Source organism: Balaenoptera physalus (genome assembly GCF_965194825.1).
Source record: "Balaenoptera physalus genome assembly, chromosome: 8".
NCBI lineage: Eukaryota > Metazoa > Chordata > Mammalia > Artiodactyla > Balaenopteridae > Balaenoptera > Balaenoptera physalus.
In genome coordinates, this window is record NC_138887.1 from 47,858,865 (window position 1) to 47,870,015 (window position 11,151).

The 11,151-nt window shown below is 37.0% G+C and overlaps 1 protein-coding gene across 2 annotated transcripts in view; it reads left to right on the plus strand.

The window, feature by feature from the left end:
• Positions 1-11,151, plus strand: part of IGF2BP3 (insulin like growth factor 2 mRNA binding protein 3) — a 146,477-nt gene that overhangs the window by 19,458 nt on the left and 115,868 nt on the right. The gene's annotated exons all lie outside the window — the stretch shown is intronic.

Below are 11,151 nucleotides of genomic sequence, written 5' to 3' on the forward strand. Positions count from 1 at the left end.
ATTGTTTCTAGATTTTTTGATGATGGCCATTCTGACCAGTTTGAGGTGATACCTCACTGTAGTTTTGATTTGCGTTTCTCTGATAGTGATGTTGAGCAGCTTTTCATGTGTTTCTTGGCCATCTGTATGTCTTCTTTGGTGAAATGTCTATTTAGGTCTTACGCCCAGTTTTTAATTGGGTTGTTTGTTTTTTTGATATTGAGCTCCGTGAGCTGTTTGTATATTTTGGAGATTAATCCTTTGTCAGTTGCTTCGTTTGCAAATATTTTCTCCCATTCTGAGGGTTGTCTTTTCATCTTGTTCATGGTTTCCTTTGCTGTGCAAAAACTTTTAAGTTTCATTAGGGCCCATTTGTTTATTTTTGTTTTTATTTTCATTACTCTAGGAAGTGGATCAAAAAAGAACTTGTTGTGGTTTATGTCAAAGAGTGTTTTTCCTATGTTTTCCTCTAAGAGTTTTGTAGTGTCCGGTCTTACATTTAGGTCTTTAATCCATTTGGAGTTTATTTTTGTTTATGGTGTTAGGTGGTGTTCTAATTTCATTCTTTTATATAGGTAGCTGTCCAGTTTTCCCAGTACCACTTATTGAAGAGGCTGTCTTTTCTCCATTGTATGTTCTTGCCTCCTTTGTCATAAATTAGGTGACCATATGTGCGTGAGTTTATCTCTGGGCTTTCTATCCTGTACCATTGATCTATATTTCTGTTTTTGTACCAATACCATACAATTCCATTAAAAAAAAAAGGCAATTTAAAAAAAAATCTGCAAAGTGCAGTAAAGCAAAGCACAGTAAAACAAACAAACAAACAAAAATCCATTGGTCTCTCTTGCATTTTTATCCCGAAGTATTGGGAAACTGTCAAAGCTCAAGGTGATAGATATATTTGCTGAAATTCTGATTTTTACTTAAAAGCTTAAATTCAGTCATTGGCAACAAATGCTGTTAGTTTTTCTTGAATTAACTGGTTGATTTTGTTCTCTTTTGAGAAAATGTCCACCAGACATTCAATCTTAAATAACCACAGTTAGTGTATAGCTCTTTCAAGTAAAAATGGTGCTCCGTGAAAAAAAGTGGCTGGTTCACTCTTGCACAGTGCTTTTTCTGCAGACAACCATATTAGGTAGCCCAAGTGCTTCATGTGTACTGCTCTTCTCTTCACATAGATATTAACAGGATGTGTACTCAAGGGTTATTTAAGAAAATTAATAATTTTTACTCTTTCATTAAGGACATTTAAAAATCAAATAAATTAACTATCACTGCAAGTGCTGGTGAAGAATACAATGATTATGAGTACCACAGGTTAGTGCCATTGCCTTGATTCACGCTAAGGTGCCAGCCAGTTTACCCACCATTGTTTTTGCACCATCAGGGCAAATGTCCACCCAGTGAAAGAGGCCGATAACATCTTAGTAGTATTATAGAAATAGTTTTGACTTCTTGGACCTCTTTGAAAATGTCTCAGGGACCCCCCGCCCCCGCCCAGGAGTCCACATGCTATATGTTGGGAATTGCTGCTCTACAGTAATGTGATGTTTGAAATTATTTGGATTAGGTATTCCTGTGAATGTGTATTTACATCATAACACAACAGATGGCAAGAGCAACTGAGGATTTTATTCAACTCCATGGCATGTTAGCCTTGAGAGGGAATTTTACACAAGTCAGTTTGTGAAAAACAGGTGTGGGAAGAGAAAAAAAAACAAATGGAAAAAAAGATAAGAAACTAAACACAAAAGAGAAATCTAGGTGTATAAAAGACAGATAGTTAGGGAGCATTTCAATGTGCATGAGCAAAATGAAGTGAGTTTGGGCGTTTGGGCAGGCACAGTTAGGCTTTAAGTTCCTCAAACCAAAGTGAACCCTACATGATGACTACAAGTCTTGCCTAAGAAAATGAACGGCCTTCAGTACCTTCAGTATGATAACCTTTGGTTATTCCTAAAATGTTAAAGAAAACTGACTAGAATCTAAGAGCACCATCAAAGTTTCATTTGACAATTTATATGTTTTGAGGCTGGAAGCTTGTGCTGATTCATTGTATTTGTAAGGATGATCAAGTAAAGAGTCAAGCCTCTGACACATTTCAGCCAGCTTTCCTTGCCCTACGTAAGTTAGTTAAATTTAGAAAATAACTACTTTTGTTCCTATCGCAGGAGAAGTAGTTTTCTTCTCTTAGGCAATGATTTTTTTAAAAAATTAATTTAATTTATTTATTTATTTTTGGCTGCGTTGGGTCTTCGTTGCTGCACGCGGGCTTTCTCTAGTTGCCGCGTGCGGGGGATACTCTTTGTTGTGGTGCTCAGGCTTCTCATTGCGGTGGCTTCTCTTGTTGTGGAGCACAGGCTCTAGGCACGCGGGCTTCAGTAGTTGTGGCGCGCAGGCTCAGTAGTTGTGGCTCACGGGCTCTAGAACGCAGGCTTTGTAGCTGTGTTGCATGGGCTTAGTTGCTCCGCGGCATGTGGGATCTTCTCAAACCAGGGCTCGAACCTGTGTCCCCTGCATTGGCAGGTGGATTCTTTTTTTTTTTTTTTTTTTTAGTTTTTATTTATTTATTTATTTTTGGCTGCGTTGGGTCCTTGTTGCTGCACGCGGGCTTTCTCTAGTTGCGGTGAGCGGGGGCTACTCTTCGTCGTGGTGCGCGGGCTTCTCATTGTGGTGGCTTCTCTTGTTGCAGAGCATGGACTCTAGGCACGCAGGCTCAGTAGTTGTGGCGCATGGGCTTAGTTGCTCCGCGGCATGTGGGATATTCCCAGACCAGGGCTCGAACCCCTGTCCCCTGCATTGGCAGGTGGATTCTTAACCACTGCACCACCAGGGAAGCCCCTAGGCAATGATTCTTTTCTTTCCAAGAATTAAATACAACAGTGACCTTTCAAGGTATTTCACAAGTCTTTTCCACTCCTTATATTTTTATTGGTTTGAGAAAGCTTGGTAGCTTGCCATTAAGTTTTCTTTTTTAAATGGCTTTGTTTTGCTGATCTTGGCAGTTTTTAAATGATCCATTCAACAAATTGTTGAGTGTTTATTACATGCCAGCTACTGCTTTAGGTTCTTGGGAGACAGAAGTGAACAGAAGACAAGAACTTGCTCTCATGAAGCTTAGGGTCTAGGACTGCGCTGCCCACTAGGGCAGCCGCTGGCCACGTATGGGTATCAAGCAGTCAAAATGTGGCTAGTCCAAACTGAGATGTCTATGTGTAAAATACACACTGGATTTTGAAGACTTGGTTCAAAAAGAGAATATAAAATATCTCATGGATATTATATTATAATTTACCTATTTATAGGTAAATTATAATGTAATATAACGTATATTTTCAGTTTGTGGAAAAACAGGTGTGGGAAGAGAAAAATAACTGGAAAAAATGTTCCTGTTTAATCTTAGATCTGTTGGTGAGTGGTGTGCATACTAAAATCAAATGGATCTTAAACTGTTTTTTTTTTGAGATACTGTATTGTATACAGAACACCCACAAGAATCGAGCAAAACGTGTTTTTTCTATGGTAATTTAAAAAGTTGGAAGATTAGAAAAAAACACATAGTATACGTGGCAAAGTTTAAACCATAAAAATGATTAAAATGATTGAAATGATCTTTTTCTCCTTCCCCAAATGCACCCACTTTGTAGTTTCTTGTGGTTTTGTTGTTGTTGGGGAGGAGACTTGTATACATATACAAGAATCTACGATTGCATACTTTTTAGAAAAGTATAGTTTAGTTCTGCCGCTTACCATTTTGAAGTTTTAAAGAGCAGTTTTAATGGTGCTTTGGAAGCTGGGAGGGGGGAAAATCGTGATAATATAGTATGTTCAATACTATTAAAATAGTGGAGTGTTGAGTTAGGAGTAAAGTATATTTACCCATATCTGGGCTGCAGATTCATTAAAGCTTGTTTAAATGTGTTTGTTATGAATAGAATATTAACAGTATGTTAACGTTTCATTATTAGTACTTGTTATAGGTTATTCTAATTTTCTGAAAACTCCAGCATGTGGCTTACCCCATCATCAGTTACAGAATGAAGAAATGTGTTGTGCAATGTTAAACCAAAAATTAGAAAAGAACAAAAAACCCACCAAACCTCTGAAAAACCTCAGAGTAGTCCTTTTAAATAGCATGTACATAATGTATTAGATTAACTGGAACTAGTTCAGTGCTCTAAATTTAATTCTGATTCTTTTCCCCCCAACATTTCTGTTTGTAAAAATTTCTTTAAAAATCTTTAAAACCTTTAATTTTACTTTTAATATTTTAGTTTTTTCTTCTTTTAAAATGGTGTTCTTAAACTGCTTTTTTGGATGCCCAAATGGCTGTTTATTTTTAAAGTTAGGGTTTTTACAGAGAAAACTTATCAAAATACTCTGGAAAATACTGAAACTGATTTGTAAGTTAAAAGATAATAGTTCAGGATTTTAAAGAAGGAAATTATTTTTAGTTTTTAAACTGTTAATATAAATATTTTAAAGTGAAGTTACAGTAATGAATTTTTCACAAATGAAATAATGGTGTGTTTTAATTCCAAATGGAAGTCTAAGACATTTAGTGAACATCAGTCTGGCTGATTCTGAATTTATAGACTTGTTTAATAGGTCTTAAATAAACTACATAATTAAATGTTACTAAGCATCTCATAATAGAATTACAGCTAGTAATTCATTACTGCATAATATATCTAAGATTAGTTGTCTTGTATTTTAAACAATTTATTAAGTTTATTTTAAAATATTACTGTTTATACTATCTAAATATGTAGATCTGACATATTTTAGTTTTGCTTATGTTAGCTTTTCATATGGGTATTAGTATTTAACTTTTTCAAAACAAGTTTTAAATTTTATTAATTTAAAATTTAACAAATTAATTAAAAAATTAATTAATAAAATTAATTAAAATTAAAATTTCACTAAGCTGCTTCTGAATGGTTTGGTCAGATGTAAAATTCTAGTTAGCTAGTTTCATTGTAATTTTTAATTTGGTTTAAATACTGCCACTCTAAATCTCTATATTTATCAAAGGACTAGATGGATATTTTTATAACATCAGAATACCTAAAACAAATATTTAACTTTTGATTAAATTTGAAACACTAAAACCTTTTAGAATCTGGAATTGGTTTCAGCAAAGTCTGAGTTTGTGTATGTATATTTCTTGTTCTTCCAATAATGAAGAAAACACAAAAAAATGCTAAGAATTGAGATATTTGAAAATAAAATTTTAAATGACTGATTGCGCAAAACTTAAAAAGGCATCCAAGATGCCTTTAATCCAGAGCCAATTGATAATAAATCTTCTTCAAGAGATTGCATTTTAAAACTTCTGTGGCTAATTTGCAGTTTTGTTTTCTTTCAACTTACTTGTTGAGTCCTGCCAGTGACCAGTGTGCCCAGGTGCCAGAGAGACAGGAAAGCGTTAACTTAAAATTTTGAAAGAGATTAACATTTAATTAATTTATTTATTTTAAAATTTATTTTATTTATTTATTTTTGGCTGCGTTGGGTCTTCGTTGCTCTGTTCGGGCTTCCTCTAGTTGCGGCGAGTGGGGGCAACTCTTCGTTGTGGTGTGCAGGCTTCTCATTGCGGTGGCTTCTCTTGTTGTGGCTCACGGGCTCTAGAGCGCAGGCTCAGTAGTTGTGGTGGTGCACGGGCTTAGTTGCTCCGCGGCACGTGGGATCTTCCCGGACCAGGGCTCACACCCGTGTCCCCTGCATTGGCAGGCGGATTCTTAACCACTGCGCCACCAGGGAAGCCCGCGATTAACATTTTATAGTAATCTTATTCAATTAAGGAAGCAAATTTATAAGAATGATATGTACATTAACATTTTTAGCTATTGTCGTAATTGGCAGTAACTTTAAATGCATAGCTGGGCTGAGTTTTTCAGACGGTCTGCTTAGGTAATTTGTAGTTTCTGGAAGACATGAGAGCTGTTAAGATTCTGAAATTATATATATATATCTATATATATAGAGAGATATATTTAATCCACAGAATTTTAAGGTATGTGTGTTGTTACAAGTAAACCAGATCTGGTTCTGGTTGGTTGTTTTGAAGCTATTTTTTTGACCTCATAACTGTTATGACTCTGAATTTATAGGCTCTTGGAAAGATAGACCAAGCTGCATATATAGTATTTTTCCTGTTGCTTTTTATGCTTGTATGAGAATGAAGATAGAATTCTGTAGCTAGTTTTAAAAATTTACCCACTACATATTTAAAGCCTTCCCAAGTCCCCAAATACCTAAAGTTATAAACATAGGAGTAAATAACTATTTTAATGACGTCCAGCAGATAAATCTATAGGGGAAGGTATTTACGATCCCGAATACTTGTAACTTTTTTTTTTTTTTTTTGGTCTCACCGCGGGGGCTTGTGGGATCTTAGTTCCTCCACCAGGGGTTGAACCCAGGCCCTCGGCAGTGAGAGCGAGGAGTCCCAAGCACTGGACCGCCAGGGAATTCCCTGTAACTGATACTCTTACGTTTAAGATGTGTTCCAGATTTCGTCATCAGTAGAACATGCTAAATGTAGGTGTATGTGTATGATGTAGAACCTCTTAGAAAAAAACGTTAAAACTTTGACCTAGGTCTTTCCCCAGCCCTTCTGAAGCCTGTGTTAAAAACAACAACAAAAACAAAAAACCTGATACGTGAACAGATGGTGGTGAGAGGTGTGTCAGATTCCGGGTGTGCTGCCCCCTGGTGGACGATCTGTCCCTATCGCTTAGGTTTTTGCACTTGTTTCTACAAGTCGGTCTTTAGGCAATTAATTAAAGTGCTTGGCTGTTTAACACGTTCTTAAGTGTTTTGAAAATGCATAAGTTTTTATTTCAACATTTTTACAAGGTGTTAAAGTCTAAAGTCCAGCCCACTAAAATTTAATGTCCTGTACAGATTGTTAATGACAGATTCAGATGGTTTTTCTGATAGTAAAGCTTTCAAAAGGGTTACAACATTTTGGAAGGTGGGGAGAAAGGGCCATTTTAAACTCTTGGTGTCTGTGTTATAGAGAAAGCCTGAGGGCAGGTAGATGAGTTCCAGATACACTTGAGGGTAATTACTCTGCAAAGGTGAGAGCCTTTTATACCTTTTGGTGTTCAGTGTACTCTCTCCTTTTGGCTTATGTTAAACTTTTTGGCCAATCATATCTATATAATAAAGATGACCAGGAGTTTCTTCCTTTGAGAGACTTGTGTCCTCCATGGGCATGGAGATGTTAGTCATAGTGTGTTTTTGTGTATAATGATAGTGCAAGATTATCTGCAAAATCTAGTATGGTTATATCTTGGAAGAAAAGAGTTGAGTTGTCTTTGATGAGGAATGTCAGAGATATTTGGATTAAACTTATATATCTTTGTTTTCTTGCTACATGACAAACCACTATATATAAAATAAACAACAAGGTCCTACTGTATAGCACAGGGAACTATATTCAATATCTTGTAATATCCTATAATGAAAAAGAATATGAAAAATAATATGTATAACTGAATCACTTTGCTGTACACCAGAAACTAACAACAGTGTAAATCAACTATACTTCAATTAAAAAAACACCCAAATCAGAAAAAAAAAATTCTTCAATTACATAAAACAGAATTTTCGTACTGATTCTCTTGCAAGCAGTAACAATTGTTATTTTATTTGCTTGATTATACACGATATTAAAATTAGAAATATAAACCATGTGAATTGTATAACTCTACTTCTTAGAAACAAGAAGGCATCTAAACTTCATTGTTCAAACTGTCAGGTGTACTGGGATTGTTGTAGTTGCTAAAGTTGATGAGAAGATGATATAACTTGATAATGACCAACTGTAACTTTCTCACTTAAAAAAACAAAACAAACAAAAAAACAAATCCAAGGATTTGTCTTGGGTAAGGACCACGTCCAGGTATCAGTAATGTGAAATAAAACGTTAATATAGAGATATCCCTATGTTCAAAATACAGCACTTTTAAAAATTTAGTCCTCTTAAAACACCTCTTCTTGCAGATATAGTTTACTTAGTGATGGGGACTTTTATATGGAAAATAAGTATTCCATATAAAATGTTGTATGATCCTGAAATTACCTTGATAAATGGAAATAAAATTCAATTAATCAGTTTTGCCTTTGAGTATCAAGTATACTACATTTTAGATCAGCTCTGTCCAGTTGAAAGATGTGAACTATGTATATGTAATTTAAACTTTCCTAGTAGCCACAGGTAGACGTAAAAAGTAGCAGGTGAAATTAATATTTTATACAATCTAATCTAGAACTTTAAATTTTTTAACATGTGATAACTATAAAAATTGTTGAGAAATCTTATTATACTCCTATTTTTGTACTGTCTTTAAAATCTGTTTCATATGTTGCAATCATAGAACAATTCAGTTTGGACTGGGCTAGCCACACTTCAAGTGTTCAGTAGCCTCATGTGACCAGTGAATATTCCATTGGACAGAGCAGTTTTAAGATACACAGCTTGTGGGACTTCCCTGGTGACGCAGTGGTTAAGAATCCACCTGCTAATGCAGGGGACACTGGTTTGAGCCCTGGTCCGGGAAGATCCCACATGCCGCAGAGCAACTGAGCCTGTGAGCCACAACTACTGAGCCCGCGTGCCACAACTGCTGAAGCCCGCGTGCCTAGAGCCCGTGTTCTGCAACAAAGAGAAGCCACTGCAATGAGAAGCCCGCGCACTGCAATGAAGAGTAGCCCCTGCTCCCAGCAACTAGAGAAAGACTGCATGCAGCAACGAAGACCCAACACAGCCATAAATAAATAAATAAGTTTATTAAAAAAAAAAGATACACAGGTTGTAAAATCACTTGTTAAAAAATATGATGAGTCTTGCTGGGAAAAAATGTAATGGTATTTATAAAATTAGTTTAACTGTGTGAAAACATGGGAATGATTATTTTTCAATTTGACTCAAATATATTAGAGGTTTTGTATCTTAGTACTTCATTCCCTTGTGACCACCCTAATTTTCAAGGAATATATATGTATTTGCTATATTGTGTTAAAGTTACACTTTTGAAAGAGTCATACAGGCACTGGGTCTTTTATTTAAATAGATACTGTCCCTGATGTTCAACTACATGCATTTCTGTGGTTGGTTGAAATACTTGTGGTGACTTTTCTGGTTTAAGACACATTTTCAGATTCTCAGTGTGAAGACTAGAGAAATCTTTGGTTATTCAGGAATCAAGGATCAGTTTGTGTCCTATTAATTCAACTATTATTTTTCAAAGTGATCTGCCATCTTGCCTTGCACATATCCTAATGAAGGTCAAGAACTTTATATTCCTCCGTTGAAGGAACATGTAGTCTCCTACAAGAAAAAGAGGTAGTGCGTATTTGCAGGCATTAGTAATAAGATCAGCACATAGAAGAACATTCAGCCTTTCCTGGACCCTACCAAGTTTCCATCCATACACTTAGGGCTGTCAGACTCTTCTACATAGATGAAGATGATAGTGTGTACCTTTAAAAGATAAATACCTCTGTTTTATAAAGCTTTTATTTATTTATTTATTTATTTATTTATTTATGGCTGTGTTGGGTCTTCGTTGCTGTGCGAGGGCTTTCTCTAGTTGCGTCAAGCGGGGGCCACTCTTCATCGCGGTGCACGGGCCTCTCACTATCGCGGCCTCTCTTGTTGCGGAGCACAGGCTCCAGACGCACAGGCTCAGTAATTGTGGCTCACGGGCCCAGTTGCTCCGTGGCATGTGGGATCTTCCCAGACCGGGGCTCGAACCCGTGTCCCCTGCATTGGCAGGCAGATTCTCAACCACTGCGCCACCAGGGAAGCCCAATACCTCTGTTTTACTTAGTGCGACATGGATATTATTCCCATGAAGATGTGGGAGCTGAGGGATGACAGAAAAATCACCTTAGATTCTCACTTAGAAATGTAATGCTAAAAGAGACTTTTGTTTCTTTATTCCTGGTTGAAGCGTTGTTGAGTAATTGCCTGTTATGAACCAGGAAATCTGCTAAGCACTGGAGTATACAGTAGTGAATAAGGTAGAAATGACTTGGCTTTCATGGGGCTTGCCCTGTGAAATAGACCTCAGTGGCCACCGAACTTAAGTGTGTGTGAAACCACATTTCCCTGCCCCATCCCCAGAGACTCTGATTTAGGAGGTCTGTATTAGGGCCTGGGCATTTTCATTTTAAGTAAGCCCTCCTGGTGATTCTAATGTAGATGCTCCTTAGACCACCCTTGGAATAACATCTCTTTATTTTTTAATTTTATTGAAGTATAGTTAATTTACAATGTTGTGTTAATTTTTGCTGTACAGCAAAGTGATTCAGTTATACATAAATATATTCTTTTTCGTATTTTTCATTATGGTTTATCACAGGATACTGAATATAGTTCCCAGTGCTATACAACGGGACCTTTTTGTTTATCCATCCTATATGTAATAGTTTGCGTCTGCTAATCCCAACCTCCCAACTTTCCCTCCCCCACCCCTTTCCCCCTTAGGAACCACAAGTCTGTTCTCTATATTTGTGAGTCTGTTTTTGATATTTTATTTATTTATTTCTGGCTGCATTGGGTCTTCGTTGCTATGCGTGGGCTTTTCTCTAGTTGCGGCGAGCGGGGGCTATTCTTGGTTGCAGTGCGCGGGCTTCTCATTGCTGCGGCTTCTCTTGTTGCGGAGTGCGGGCTCTAGGTGCGTGGGCTTCAGTAGTTGTGGCACGCGGGCTCAGTAATTGTGGCTCGCGGGCTCTATAGTTCAGGCTCAGTAGTTGTGGCGCACGGACTTAGTTGCTCCGCGGCATGTGGGATCTTCCCCGACCTGGGCTCGAGCCCGTGTCGCCTGCATTGGCCAGCGGATTCTTAACCACTGCGCCACTAGGGAAGTTCTGGGAGCGCAGTCTTAACCACTGGACCACCAGGGAAGTCCCCGGTGCAATGAGTTTTGAAAACTATATATACCTGTGAAAGTACACCCACTATCAAGATGTGGAATACTTCTATCCTTGACGTAATATATATATATATATATATATATATATATATATATATATATATATATATGTTTTGCAGGGGTACTTTTTTTTTTTCCTTTGAGCTTATCCCTTTTACCTGGACATTTGGGTTCTTCCCAGTTTTACCTGTTTACAAACTTATAGCTAAGTTTTTGA